General features: G+C 33.0%; 1 protein-coding gene across 5 annotated transcripts in view; it reads right to left on the bottom strand.

Moving 5' to 3' along the window:
• The window catches only part of LOC145248057 (uncharacterized), a 414772-nt gene that overhangs the window by 18199 nt on the left and 380200 nt on the right, over positions 1-16373 (bottom strand). The window lies entirely within an intron of this gene.

Below are 16373 nucleotides of genomic sequence, written 5' to 3'. Positions count from 1 at the left end.
ATTAACTCAATATAACTCAATAATTAACTCAATAGAACCCAAATCCTTAACTCAATAAAAATCAATCCTTAATTCAATAGAACCCAATTCTTAAGTTAATACAACTCAATCCTTAACTAAATATAACTCAATCCTTAACTCAACAGAACATAATTCTTAACTTAATAGCATTCAATTCTTACTTTAATAGAACTTGTTCTTTCATTCAATAAAACACAATCATTAACTTAATATAACTCAATCTTTAACTTAATATAACTCAATCCTTAACTCAGTATAACTCAATCCTTAACTTAATGTAAGTCAATCCTAACCTCACCAGAACTTAATCCTTAACTTAAAAAAGCTCAATTTTTAACTTTATATAACTCAACCCTGAACTCAATAGAACTCAATCATTAACTCAATAGAACTAAATCCATAACTGTATATAACTCAGTATTTCACTTATTATAACCTAATCCTTAACTTAATATAACTCAATTCTTAACTCAATATAACTCAATCCTTAACTTAATATAAGTTAATCCTTAATTCAATATAACTCAATACTAAACTTAATAAAACGCTATCGTTAATTAATAGAACTCAATCCTTTACTCAACATAACTCAATCCTTTATTCAATAAAACCTTATCTTTAACTCAATAAAACTCAATCCTTACCTCAACAGAATTCAATCCTTAAATTAATATAACTCAATTATTTACTCAATGAACTTCACTCCTTAACTCAACAGGACTCTATTCCTAATAGAACTAAATCCTTACTTTAATAGAATTGAATCCTTAACTAAATATAACCTAATCCTTAATAAATAGAACTCAATCCTTAACTTAATATTACTAAATCCTTAACGCAATATAACTCAATATTTTACTTAATAGAACCCAATCCTAAACTCAATAAAACTTCATCGATAACCTAATGAAGTTAACTCAATCCTAAAATTAATAGAAATCAATTCTTGCTTTAATAGGACTGAATCCTTAACTCAATATAACTCAATCTTTAACTCAATAGAACTCAAACAAAAAGAAACAATAAATATTTATATTTCCATTTTACTCTCAACTTTGGAATTATCAAAAAACTACTGTCGCATTCCAGCATCTCATTACCATCAAGAATATAATTTTTAATCATTACTATGCTTCTACAATTATTCCGTGTGATCTCATTACACAGTTGGTAAATCTAACTAAAGTGAAGTACGAACGTGGTTATACAAATACATTAAATAAGACAGAGAGAGAGACAGACAGACAGACAGACAGAGATGGAGAGACAGAGAGAGAGAGACAGACAGACAGAGAGAGAAGGGGAGAGAGAAAGAGAGTGAAAGGGAGAGCTGATCAGCATAGATATGAAATTACTAATTAAAGCTGAATTATTGGTAGCCCGATGTTTCTCCACCTGACTTTCATGATTAATAGTTTTTTTCTCTCTGTGTCGACTAAATACGCCAATTAGAATTAGCCATTATTGTATCATCCTCATTAATTTTATTCACCGAACGGACGAAGTAAAGAACGATTCATTTTAGGGGGAAACAAATACGCTATCATCTATTTCTAAACAACCTCACCTTTTATAGTTAAGGAAATCCATGATCCATATTAGGTTCATAATAAGTAAAAAAAAATTTCTTATTGTTTTATTTAGATAAATTGAGTTTTTGAAAAATATTAGCCCGTGCTGTTGTCTTCTTATATATAAAATAAAGCCAGTTTTTTCCTATTTCTTTGACCTTAATAGCTTTGTTGACAAAATGTACATAAAACTGTTCAGTTAGTGAAAGAGTTTTAGCACATATTGTTTTAAGTTCTTAAAAACAAAAATTATTCTAATTGATTTAATCTAATTTCATATTTAATCCGATCAATAAGTTTTGTTTTGCTTACTAATATTATAGAGGAATTTCATCGCTAATTTCCTCTCTAAGCGATTTCAATCAACTGAACATTATTTAATATGATTACACAGCAACGTTTGTATAGCATATTTGGTAATATGTGTATTAATCACATTGGTGAGCAAATCGCAAAGGTAGTCTGCTAAGACAAAATTCCGAATTTCAATTCCCGTCGGAGGAAGAAAATCTTTTTACATTATTATTATTATTATTATTATTATTATTATTATTATTATTATTATTATTATTATTATTATTATTATTTTAAAACGCGATCTGTCTGAGGGAAAATGGAAAAATAAACAGTCAAAATTTTACTTCTTTTAGAGAATGTAATTTATATATATATATATATATATATATATATATATATATATATATATATATATTTATGTCAGAGAAGATATCCGATTATAATCTCGTAAATTATTAATAAAATTAAAAAGACTACTGATTAACGTCAGATATGGACAGCGGATATGACATCGATTACACACACACACACACACACACACACACACACACATATATATATATATATTTGAGCATAAGCGGAAACCTCTCTAGAGCTCTTTCGGCTATCATCTCATCGGGAGAAAAATCGATAGCAATGAAAATAATATTTCTGTCGAAAATAAAGAGCAACGAGGGGTTCTTTTATATATTTTAGGTGCCAAAAAGACGATTAAAATAAATTATTCAATTTAATAAAGCGAGTATAAAGCGCGAGGGAAGGAAAAAATAACAGATGGGATGGGGGTGGTCAACGTTTCCTGAAGAGATTTAATGCTTTTAACAATTCCTTCTGCCGGTATAAAGAAGGTTCACGAATCGCGATAGAGACAGATTCTAAAATTTTTAAATGATTTTTAGAATCCGCTCTATGAAGCATCTCATACGACTCTATTTTATACTGATTGGCACAACAGCGGAATCTAAATTTGCAGAGGAAAGGAGACTCACAGATCCTGCCCTACCCTGTCTAATCTTTGATGGAACGTGCTGGTTTATACGAGTCTGTCAATGCACATAAGTCCGTCCCACATAACCAGCATCACACTGACATTTAAATTAATATATAATATATAAAATATTTGTGTGTGTGAGAGAAAGAGAGAGAGGGGGGAAGGGAGAGAGAGGGAAAGAGAGAGAGAGTGTGTGTGTGTGTGTGTGTGTGTGTGTGTGTGTGTGTGTGTGTGTGTGTGTGTGTTCCCTGTGGATTTGAAAACGGCAGAGCCGATTTTTATGAAATTTTGCACGAATGTACTTTATGCGCCTGGCAGTATTCTTAAATAGGTTTTGTATCGGAATGTCTCCGATAAGTATTAATAATCGCTAGTCGAAATAATCTAATGAATGAAGGAACAGACGAGTTTGACCAAAGTTAACACCTTACTTAGCCTAACATCACAAGTGCATTTGAGAAGTTTTCTTACCAAACAAGCCGAAAGGCCTGACATATAAAATCAACAGTAGATTCTTTGATATCACAGGGGTGGATTCGAAATGAATGTTTCTGTTTAGAGCACGACTGACGCATGATATTTGACTTTTGCATTTTATCTTTAATTCAAGCCATTATATAAAATAATATTTTATATAATCAACAATAGGTTCTCTACAGTGAAATGTAGCGTACAATGTATTGTGAACTAAATCACTGCAGGGAGGCATGTGAAACTTCCTTCGGGTGCACCGAGATGGGTCCCCAACTAGAGCAGACAATCCATTGATTTAATAGAAAAATGGGCGATTTTACCGAATTCGATGACATTAAACATATGGGAGTGTGAAACAATCGTTGATTATGATTCAATCCCGGACAGCGTCGGGTTTCTTGGCAACCATATATATATATATATATATATATATATATATATATATATATATATATATATATATAATATGGTTTTAAGGGATAGTTTGAAAAAAAAACTACAAATCTTTGATTTGTACAGAACGTGCGTTGTTCGTCGTCCTGGTTTAATCATATCCGGATAAATGATTAAAAGCCGCGAGATTATTTCCTTTGACTGTAAAAATCCGAAGTTCATGAAATTAATGAAAACCAGTTTCTACTTGCTTTGTAGTCGATGAGCTTTGCTATTCAATCTGATACTAAATACCGATAGAATATCTCCATTACGTTGTGTAGCGTCCCGTCACTCTTAAATAATGCTCTACACCTAATTTGGAAAAAAGATATTACAGTAAACCAATCCATTAGATATCGGATGACATTATAAAACTTTGTTAATTACAAGGACAGCTGGACAAGGCTAGAATATGAAGTGAACTGCATCGGAAATGACTATCGTGTTTCCAGGAAACAAATAGAGTATAAATTAAGATGACCAAAGCACAATCGTCTAAATCAGAATTTTATATTATGTTTTTTTTGTTCGTTTATTTATGGCTGTGATGGTGGTGGAGGGTCATTCCAATAATGGGGATCAATACTGTTCTTCGCTCGATCAATATTATTTAAAAAAAGATTGTTTTTTTTTTTTGAGTGCTCACCACTTCAATTAGATTAAATACCAACCTCGCTGTCCCTGATGATGATGATGATGATGATGATGATGATGATATATATATATATATATATATATATATATATATATATATATATATATATACAGTAGAACCCCGGGATACGATGGTCATAGCATACTTTTCTTTTTTCAAGTTACGATGTGGAATACGATGTTTTTCCGGCCCCTGGTTACGGTATTTGCCCCGCCATACGGTGTTATTTATAATGTTAATTGCTTGTATGTGTATTTTATACTGTACTGTGTTTTGTTACTAATTCTTCATGCCGTATTCCGGGGGTAAACTATATATATATATATATATATATATATATATATATATATATATATATATATATATATATATATACTAGACCTACCCATGACTCGTTAGGTGATAACTGCTCCCACTATTTATTCTACTTTGATTTCATTCTAATTTTTTTATATATATATATTGTTGGTGCTAATGGTGGTGGTTTTGTTGTTTTTTCTTCCATGGAGTCTAGGTGACAATAAGTTTCCACAGATTTCTAGTAATCTCCACGCCTTCCAATAACTGCAAATATATTTGCATTATCACAACAGATGTTTACTATTGATTTCTCGCTAGTAACGAACATTGATCTTCACTGGAATTTAAGTGACAATCAGCCTTCCTAATATCTCAATCTTGTTTGCACTCATCCAGCGGAGGTCTGATTAGTGCTTTCTCTCCTCAGTCTTTCCATCCTCATTAACCCATCCCAACTATTTGGTGTGGTGCCAGTTCATGCCGAAATTACGAGTTTTCGGGGAGGGGGGTGTAAACCTACAATTATACACAGTTTTCTTGATTCCATGTGCTGCTCCTCTATCATTTTGTTTTACTTCTGTTGTCGTTTCTATATGCCCGATCAGCATTTGTAGTTCATGTGTTTTAGTCTCTGCATTCAACGGGTTTCTTTACTATTTCAGCCGCTTGTTATCAGTTGTATCTTTTCAGCCATCCTCCTCCCGATTCCAATCTTTTTTCCCAATCTTTTTTCAAAGTTTTTCAGGATTGTTCCCAGGGCTTCTCGGATTATTGGTTTTATGTTGCCTTTCTTTGTTTTCCTTATCTTTTTCAGCTCTCTAGTCAATTCCGTCGATTTGCTTTCCTTCTCCGCCCCTTTGATATTCACCGTGTGGTCTACTGGAATAGCTGCTTGCATAGTTCCTCGTGTATTGCTTTCCCCACTTGATCGTGTCTATTCTTATATTCTTTACTGGACTAGTTTGCTCTTGGCCTTCGGGACAAGATCAAAGTGTAGCATCTGTTCCGGCAGATGCTGCACTTAAGATAATTTGTACCAGTCAATGGAGGGGAAACCCTCTATACTGGGACAATTATTATTTTTGGTAACCAGAGTGACCCCTTTTAGGGGAGCTGGTTTTTACCTCATATTAAAAACGGCCTTGTGCCTAATTTGCTCAGTGGGGGAGCAAATAAACACCATCTGTTCCGGCAGATACTGCAAGCTATGACTAGCTAGGACTAGCTATGACTAGCAAAGACCAGATGTGGGGGCAACCCCACATGCCTGACCATTAACCAGCTCCCATTTCCCACCTCTCGGGAGCTGGTCCCCTTTTTCCCTTCCCCCTCCCTTCACTCCTCACATTAAAAATCGGCCTTGTGCCTAATTTGCTCGGTGGGGGAGCAAATAAATACCATCTGTTCCGGCAGATACTGCAAGCAAAGACCATATGTGGGGGAAACCCCACATATAAGACCTTGGTCAATGTAGGGGCAACCCTTCATACCAATTGTCACTATCCAGCTGCCCTACTCCCCGGGGAGTTGGTCCCCATTTCCCCTTCACTCCTCACATTAAAAATCGGCCTTGTGCCTAATTTGCTCGGTGGGGGAGCAAATAAATACCATCTGTTCCGGCAGATACTGCAGGCTATGACTAGCTATGACTAGCAAAGACCAGATGTGGGGGCAACCCCACATGCCTGACCATTAACCAGCTCCCATTTCCCACCTCTCGGGAGCTGGTCCCCTTTTTCCCTTCCCCCTCCCTTCACTCCTCACATTAAAAATCGGCCTTGTGCCTAATTTGCTCGGTGGGGGAGCAAATAAATACCATCTGTTCCGGCAGATGCTGCAGGCTATGACTAGCTATGACTAGCAAAGACCAGATGTGGGGGCAACCCCACATGCCTGACCATTAACCAGCTCCCATTTCCCACCTCTCGGGAGCTGGTCCCCTTTTTCCCTTCCCCCTCCCTTCACTCCTCACATTAAAAATCGGCCTTGTGCCTAATTTGCTCGGTGGGGGAGCAAATAAATACCATCTGTTCCGGCAGATACTGCAAGCTATGACTAGCTAGGACTAGCAAAGACCAGATGTGGGGGCAACCCCACATGCCTGACCTTTAACCAGCTCCCATTTCCCACCTCTCGGGAGCTGGTCCCCTTTTTCCCTTCCCCCTCCCTTCACTCCTAACATTAAAAATCGGCCTTGTGCCTAATTTGCTCGGTGGGGGAGCAAATAAATACCATCTGTTCTTCAGATGCTGCACTTCCATTTCTTGTTCTCTTTCGGTGGAGGAGAAATCCTTCACGACTGAGACAATTTTAATTTTTTGTACCTTTTCTCCACGTTAAAAAACGACCCTGGTGTCTAACTCTGCCCCGTGGGGAGGCATAGTAAATAGGTACATTCACTTATTGTTTCATCTCTTTGTCCATAGAGTCTGGATTTGCTATTTTCTTTGTCTTGTCGATCTTTGCTTTGATTCTAATTGGGTTATCTTGTGTAGCTGTTATTAATGATTCAGTTTCTCTATTTATGTGTCCTTTTTATGGCCTTGTCCACGCGTTTTCATATGTCTCATCTTTTGTCATCCTTATGAAATGTCTATGTAGTGATTCTCTTCCTATTTTTCTTTTATCGTTTTCACCCTTGCTTCTCTGTTCTCTGTCTTGTTCGTATTTTGTTGTCTCTTGCTGCGGTGATTAATTTTTCTGTGTTCTGCATTATGTATTTTTATATTTCTTATTTTGTGTCATTCACACAGTCTTCTATACAACCCAGTTCTCTTCCTCCGTCTTTCTTTTTTTATGTAGAGTCGATCAGCATTATTATCATTATTCACTCACTATGAGTTTTCACACAAGCCATTATCAAAGAATTCTCTTTGAGAACAACTTGTGGTGTTCTCTGGAATCTGAATGACAACAAGCCTCCACAGATTTCCAGTATTCTCCACCTCTTTCGATACCATTTGCAAATTAATTTGAGTTATCGCAACAACCGGTCATCATTAAAGATTAATCACTGAAAATAACCGATGTTGTTCATGGAGTCTCAGTGACAACAAGTTTCCCCAGATTTCCATTACTCTCAACTTCTTTTGATAACCTTTGTCTTGTTGCAACAGCCGCTTACCATTGGTTTCTTGCTTGCAACAATCACTAATCTTAACTGGGATTGAGGTGGCAATAAGCCCCACCTCTTAGTACTCTCCACAGTCTTCCAGTGAAAATCTGATTTCTGCTCCCCCTCCTTGGTCTTTCCATCCTTGTTGACCCTTTACAGTTAATTCACGTGATATCACCTTTTATATGGATACAGGCCTGCTCCACATACGTACTCATGTTTACACTCCATTGTCTTTCCAAACTGAAGTATGCCAACGATACGATGCTTACTTTGTATTCAAAAATATTTTTTTCATTTTATGTTTGTATATCAAAACGAAAATATTAAATAACTGGGGATTTTTTTCATTATAGACAACAAAACGAAAAAAGGGTTATAAACAAATATTAAAAAAAAAAATAGCGATTCAGAAGTATAGGCGACCCTAAGTGCGACCGTATCTGTGTCAGTTGAAAACCTAGCCTCGATGTGAAAATTTCCGATTATCAAACCGGACTTCCTGTTTTAGTTTAAAATAAATCTGGAAAATATATTTAAATAAATAAATAAATAAATAAATAAAATAAAAACCTGTTCAAAATTTTCACATATTTTATTTCATGCCAATTTGCTTATTTATTTTAAACTAAAACAGGAAGTCCGGTTTGATAATCGGAACATTTTAACATGATAGATTTTCATTTGATACCGATACGGTTGCACTTAGGGTCGCCTATACTTCAGAATCGTTAAACAAATAATTGTTATCAAATGCAAGATAAGTTACTATTCTACCTAAGCTGAATAACATTTTAGTGTTTAACTTATTTTAAACCGTTTATTCAGTTCGAAAAAAAAAAAAGTACTGTTGAGGATTATGGGAGAACAAGAAAAACAAATGTCCGACACGATAGTTTCACATCTATGGGATCCTGAAAATCTCTCAAAAATAGAAAATTAAACTAAATACTGGTAGAAGCGCACCTATTAAATGTTACTGTGACATTTATTAGGTGGATTATTGGTAGTATTTACAATGAGTTTAAACATTAAAAACTTATCCAGTTAACATCTTTTCTTTGATAACATTTATTTGTTATATATTTGTTTTTGTTTTTTTGTCAATTTTCATTTTGTTGTCTATAGTGAAAAATTCCCAATTACTATCTTCACAAAGGGATATAATATCCCCACCCTCCTCCCTCCTATAATGTTATGGTAGACTACATAGGGCACTTATTGGTTACCACTCAGCTCGGATTAGCCAAGTTTCGATTGTATTAACCGCATTTTGACCATAAAAACAGAATTAGTAAAAGTAATAACAGATTATCTGTTCTTATCAGAATGTTTACAACAGACTAGCGTACGCACCACGCGCATGTAATTATAGTCGCACTCCAGTTTGTATTAGATGCATGTATTAGATGTATGTATTAGATGTATGTATTAGATGTATGTATTAGATGTATGTATTAGATGCATGTATTAGATGTATGTATTAGATGTATGTATTAGATGTATGTATTAGATGCATGTATTAGATGTATGTATTAGATGTATGTATTATATGTATGTATTAGATGTATGTATTAGATGTATGTATTAGATGTATGTATTAGATGTATGTATTAGATGTATGTATTAGATGTATGTATTAGATGCATGTATTAGATGTATGTATTATATGTATGTATTAGATGTATGTATTAGATGTATGTATTAGATGTATGTATTAGATGTATGTATTAGATGCATGTATTAGATGTATGTATTATATGTATGTATTAGATGTATGTATTATATGTATGTATTAGATGTATGTATTATATGTATGTATTGGATGTATGTATTATATGTATGTATTAGATGTATGTATTATATGTATGTATTAGATGCATGTATTATATGTATGTATTAGATGTATGTATTAGATGTATGTATTAGATGCATGTATTAGATGTATGTATTAGATGTATGTATTATATGTATGTATTAGATGTATGTATTAGATGTATGTATTAGATGTATGTATTAGATGTATGTATTAGATGTATGTATTAGATGCATGTATTAGATGTATGTATTATATGTATGTATTAGATGTATGTATTAGATGTATGTATTAGATGTATGTATTAGATGTATGTATTAGATGCATGTATTAGATGTATGTATTATATGTATGTATTAGATGTATGTATTATATGTATGTATTAGATGTATGTATTATATGTATGTATTGGATGTATGTATTATATGTATGTATTAGATGTATGTATTATATGTATGTATTAGATGTATGTATTATATGTATGTATTAGATGTATGTATTAGATGTATGTATTAGATGCATGTATTAGATGTATGTATTAGATGTATGTATTAGATGTATGTATTATATGTATGTATTAGATGTATGTATTATATGTATGTATTAGATGTATGTATTAGATGTATGTATTAGATGCATGTATTAGATGTATGTATTAGATGTATGTATTAGATGTATGTATTAGATGTATGTATTAGATGTATGTATTAGATGTATGTATTAGATGTATGTATTAGATGTATGTATTAGATGTATGTATTAGATGCATGTATTAGATGCATGTATTAGATGTATGTATTATATGTATGTATTAGATGTATGTATTAGATGTATGTATTAGATGCATGTATTAGATGCATGTATTAGATGTATGTATTATATGTATGTATTAGATGTATGTATTAGATGTATGTATTAAATGTATGTATTAGATGCATGTATTATATGTATGTATTAGATGTATGTATTATATGTATGTATTAGATGTATGTATTAGATGTATGTATTAGATGCATGTATTAGATGTATGTATTAGATGTATGTATTAGATGTATGTATTAGATGTATGTATTATATGTATGCATTAGATGTATGTATTAGATGTATGTATTAGATGCATGTATTAGATGCATGTATTAGATGTATGTATTATATGTATGTATTAGATGTATGTATTAGATGTATGTATTAGATGCATGTATTAGATGAAAGTATCCTATATGCTTATATACGGCTACCTATGGATATGATATAAGCTATAGGAAAACGTATTAAGTTCGAATTAGCAAATACAATTGATCTTTAATATTTTTGACCAGATTTCAAATTCGACGAAGAAATCTCTTATGATTATGAGATTGGAAGTTAGAAGGTTTGAGATCTACAAAAGATTTATCTAATATAATTCTTACTACCATACTTTGGGGTAATTGCGCCAAATGCGAGGGTAATTGGGCCAACTAAAAAAAAAGTGCTCATTATATGCGTGATTGCCAAAAGAGCATTTTTAGCTAGTTGGCGCAATTACCCCAGACTTGGCGCAATTACCCTAAACTACGGTACATATTTAACGTACCAGACCGACGCAAACACTATTTCTATGTTAAGCCTGACAGTTCGACAAAAACACTATCTTATGTTAAACCTGACAAACTGATGAAAATACTATTATAAAGTTAAGCTTGCCAGACAAACAAACATTCTATTTCCATGTTAAGTCTGACAGATCGACGAAAATACAATGTCTAACTTAAATATGACAAAGGAGAGTAGAAAGTGGATTGATGGGTTATTTTTGTAACCTCGTAACGCTATCCTTACTTATCCTTTAGACTTCATATTCCATGAGCGATGTTTCTGACAAAGGGAGAAGAATTGCTATTTTCTGTGTCGTCATCTATCCATATGACACTTACTGTTGACTAGGTTTTTTTTTTTTTTTGTTTTTTAGGTTTTTTTTGTTGTTTTTTTTTTTTTTACCTTGAAGCAGTATTTTTAGCCCCTTATATTAAATTAATTGGCTTCATGCTTGTCTGGAGGGAAAACCGACAAAAATGTTATTTCAAACTTAAGCCTAACATGAATTGATGAAAATGCTATTCCATGATCGATGAAAATGCTATTTCAACTTAAGCTTGATTTATCAGCGAATATATAATGTCAAAGCTAAATCTGGCAAATCAACAAAAATGCTAGTCAATACTTAAAACTCACAGATTAATGAAGATTATATTTCTAACTTAAACTTGATAATCATTTGACTAAGACTAGCAAATTCCAATTAATCAACGCATATGTTTTGATGAAGCTGATATTTTTCTGAATAGCACAAAAATAGTTTTTTTGGGGCAGAAAAAACAATAACACGCAGCAAATATGAGTTTATTAACATTTCAATGTAAGCAGTGCACATTGTTTTTTAAATATAAAACTGGCCAAAATAAGATAAATTAATAAGTACTAATAAATACTAAGAAAGTAATATTGTGCTACATAGTTCAATGCAATTAATAAAATCACATTGTAAGAGACAATCTTTAATTTACTTCTTCAGTTCAACACCTATTTGCAGATAGTGTTCTTTTTATTTGGACTTGTTTCTTTGGAATGTTTCATTTTTATGTAACGTTTATGTAACGTTTCTTCGGTGAAGAATTGCTGCACATGGAAATTACTATGAGTTCCTTTCTCACACCATTATAAATAATGATCATATATCATTATAAACATTGATCATATATCATAATAAACAATGATCATATATCATTATAAACAATGATTATATACCATTATAAACAATGATCATATATCATCATTATAAACAATGATCATATATCATTATAATATCATAAAACGAGGCTAAACAAAAGAGGTCATTTACATATAAGATATGAGAGTGACCTCTTTTGTTTTAGCTAGATTGGCTTTTAAAAGTCAGATTTCGCGAATTTGGCCATTTTGGAAGCAATCTGGCCTTCAAAAATTGTATTTGGCCTTTTCTAAACTTAGGAAGAAACAAGCAGAATATCAAATGAAAATATCAATTCTGACTTTCGAGCATATAAATCTGAAGCAAAAATTGGTAAAAAAAATCGTTTAAAATAAAAGTACACAATTGAATTATTTCCCTTTCTTACAACCATTAAATGGAAGTATAAGTGTCTGTCTTAGCCGTGTCTAGCAGGTTTGCTGTTTGTATTCATTCAGATAAAAAAGCCGCTTTTCTCTCTCAAGTTTTAACAGGCGAGTTATTCATTTAACGACTTTTCTTGTTAGTTTTAACGTTGTTTGGTCCACAAGAAAATTATATTAATGTCGAAACTGGGTCGCCATATTTCTGACTCCGGAAGGACCAGTGATGTGATGGATAGAGTACTTGGTAAAATTAATTTGTAAGTTATACTTTTCTGGGGGTTTGAAAGTTCAATCCTCAATGCGGGTGGTACTCAAAAATACAATTGCAAATTACATAATAAATCTACCAATTTATGGCTGACCGAACGAGAGTATGCTGCTCCCAAAACGTTGTGAAATAACACTCCAAATAAGGACAATAGTCCGAAGAATCCAAATGATACTGGATCTTTATTTTAAAAAAGAATGGGCTGTACTCTATCAGGTACCTCAAACCTATCATAGCACAACTATAGTATAGAAAGCAAAGCAAGGATTACTAGTTTAGTGTTCTGTTTAGTCTAAAGACATCGTTGAAGTTTTGGTTCTTCCACAAGTTTTGATGCTGTGTTTATTATAATTTGAGCATGCTGGTTCGGGTGGCATCAGCCTGTTGCTGACCTTATTTGGTTGTTAACTCGCAGAGGAACCTTTCAGATCGTACACAGTTTTTGTATTTAATCCTGCTTTTGTATGTAGTTGTTTTTAGTATATTCTCACTATGCTAATCGAATGGGAGATTCAGTTTCATCGCAAACAACTCGAATGTAAATTGAAGATAGAAACATGAACTTTTGCTTTTTTTCTACTAAACTATCAATGCAATCGATATTTGCATATATATATATTTGGATATATATATATATATATATATATATATATATATATATATATATATATATATATATATATATATATATATATATGTGTGTGTGTGTGTGTGTGTATGTATAAATTCTCGAACGTTTATTTCGTATAAGCATCAGTCCAATGTTCAGTTTACACATTCAGTTTTTGTTTCAGAGTCATTGGAGTTGAAGGATTAAATATCTTTCCGATATGTCACTCAAAACAGGACATCGCTACATTAATCGACTTTGACAGTACTACCGCTGCGCTGCTCTTATAAGCTTATGGGAGCTTATTCATAATACTATCGTATTATGAATAAGCAATAGCAAACTATTGAGCATAGAGCACCCATGAATGCCAACTATTCAATAGAGGTCAACCTTTTACTACTGCTACTACTACTACTACTGCTACTGATGATGATGATGATGATGATGATGATGATGATGATGATGATGATACTACTGCTAAAAAATAAATAATTAGAGCCCCAAAACCATTGGACGGAATTGGAATGTATTTAACAAGAATTTTCGTTGGGCGTCAAGTGTGTCATGAAGGGGAGACAGAGTAAAATTAAATAATAATAATAATAATAATAATAATAATAATAATTATTATTATTATTATTATTAGTAGTAGTAGTAGTATTGTTGTTGCTGTTATTATTATTAGTAGTATTATTATTATTATTATTGGCTCACAAGGAGCTTTCACGCAGGTTATCAAAGATCTCTCCTTGAAAGCAGCCTGTGGTGATCCCTGGAAGCTGAGTGACAAGAAGTCTTCCCAGATTTCCAGTATTCTCCACCTCTTTTGATAGTATTTGCAAATAAATTTGCATTATCGCAACAGCTGCTTGCCATTAATTTCTCGTTGGCAACAGTTATCTGTCTTCACTAGAATTTGAGTGTCAATAAGCCTCCCCAAGGTCTCAGTTCTCTTCGCACTTATCCAGTGGAGATCTGGTCAGTGCTCTCTCCTCGGTCTTTTCTTCCTCATTGACTCTACTTGACCGTTTAATTCCATTTATTATTATTATTATTATTATTATTATTATTATTATTATTATTATTATTATTATTATTATTAAGGCTTTTGGACATTCCACAGTTGCATCTTTCTAACATGTGAGAGCAAAAGTCTTAAGCAATTTGTAATTATATTCTTAGTATTGACTGAACTGAGTGTCATTTAGGACTAATTTTATCTTGTTATGACATGGGTCTTGTGGTGTAGTACTAGGTAAAATTCAGTTCTAAGTAGATTTCCGAGTTTGACAGAAAAAATCCAGAGTTCGACAAAGTACACCTGGAGAAGGTAGGAGATTGCATCGGCCGAAACGTTGAGCTAATAACACTCAAGATGAGAATATTTGTCCTAATAATCCAAACAATACAAATTATCAATCCTCATCTAAAAAATTCAGAAACACACCCACACATACGTATATAAATATATATATACAGTAAAATTCCTTTAATGTAAACTTCCTCTAAAGTTGGACTTCCTCTCATTTGGACTTCCTCTCATTTGGACTTCTTCTAAACCTGGACTTTCTCTAAACTTGAACTGTCTCGGTATTGAAATTGCATTAGCATATTTGATGTGGAGTTGCAGTAAAACTGTTTACATGGTTTAGTCAGATATTGCGCAGAAATGTTAATATTGGTACTATGTAATTAATGTAGATTAGCTATTGATAATTAATTTACACTAACTGTAAATTTTTTTCAGATTGCTATATTTAAAATAGTGTAAAACAACCCATCACAATGGCTTGCAACAAGTGACACTGACTTTACTCGAAAAACGTCAAATTATAGAAAAATTAGATGCTGGAGTTGAAAATAGCGTTATATTGAGAGATTATAAGATTGGAAGAAGTACACTGTTTTACATCAAAAAGAAAAAGGAAGAAATATTGAAGGCTGCTCCTTTCTCTTCAAATAAAAGACACGTCAAAAGAAGAACTCTTCACAGACCAAAGCAAGTTGAATTCAATCAAATATTTCATGAGTGGTTTGTAGCAAAACGGAATGAAGGTGTAGCAATATCTGGTCCCATGTTAATTGCTAAAGCAAAATCTCTTAAGGAAGAGTTGAATATCGCAGAAAATATGAAATTCAGTGAAGGCTGGCTTAGGAGCTTTAAGAATAGACATGGTATAAGACAATTCACAATGTCAGGCGAACAACGGTCTGCTGATTCACACTCAGCATCAAATTATTGTGACAAATTCAAGACGATAATTGCCAACTGTGGTTTTTGCAAGAATTTGTGCCAGATGCGTTTTCTTGAATTAGGTAAATCTGATTCAAAGTGCTTGCTTCTGTTGGACAATTGTAGAGCACATCCTCCTGAGTCAGAACTAGTGTCATCTTGTGGGAATATTTTTGTATGCTACTTACCACCTAATGTGACTTCTCTCATCCAACCTATGGATCAAGGGATTATTTTGAACTTAAAATGTTTCTACAGAAATGATTTCATGATGAATATGATAAATAGTACCGTGAGTATAAGCGATTTTCAGCGCCATTTTACTATCAAAGATGCCATATTTTCTCTCGCAAGTGCATGGAATCAAGTTCGAGCAAGCACATTAACAAAAGCATGGGGTAAATTATGCCCAATGCCAAAGGCTTCTGAACTGAAAGAATCAGAGAATA

Source organism: Euprymna scolopes, chromosome 26, assembly GCF_053919585.1.
Source record: "Euprymna scolopes isolate OS-2025 chromosome 26, ASM5391958v1, whole genome shotgun sequence".
NCBI lineage: Eukaryota > Metazoa > Mollusca > Cephalopoda > Sepiida > Sepiolidae > Euprymna > Euprymna scolopes.
This window is presented reverse-complemented; position numbering and strand designations above follow the sequence as displayed.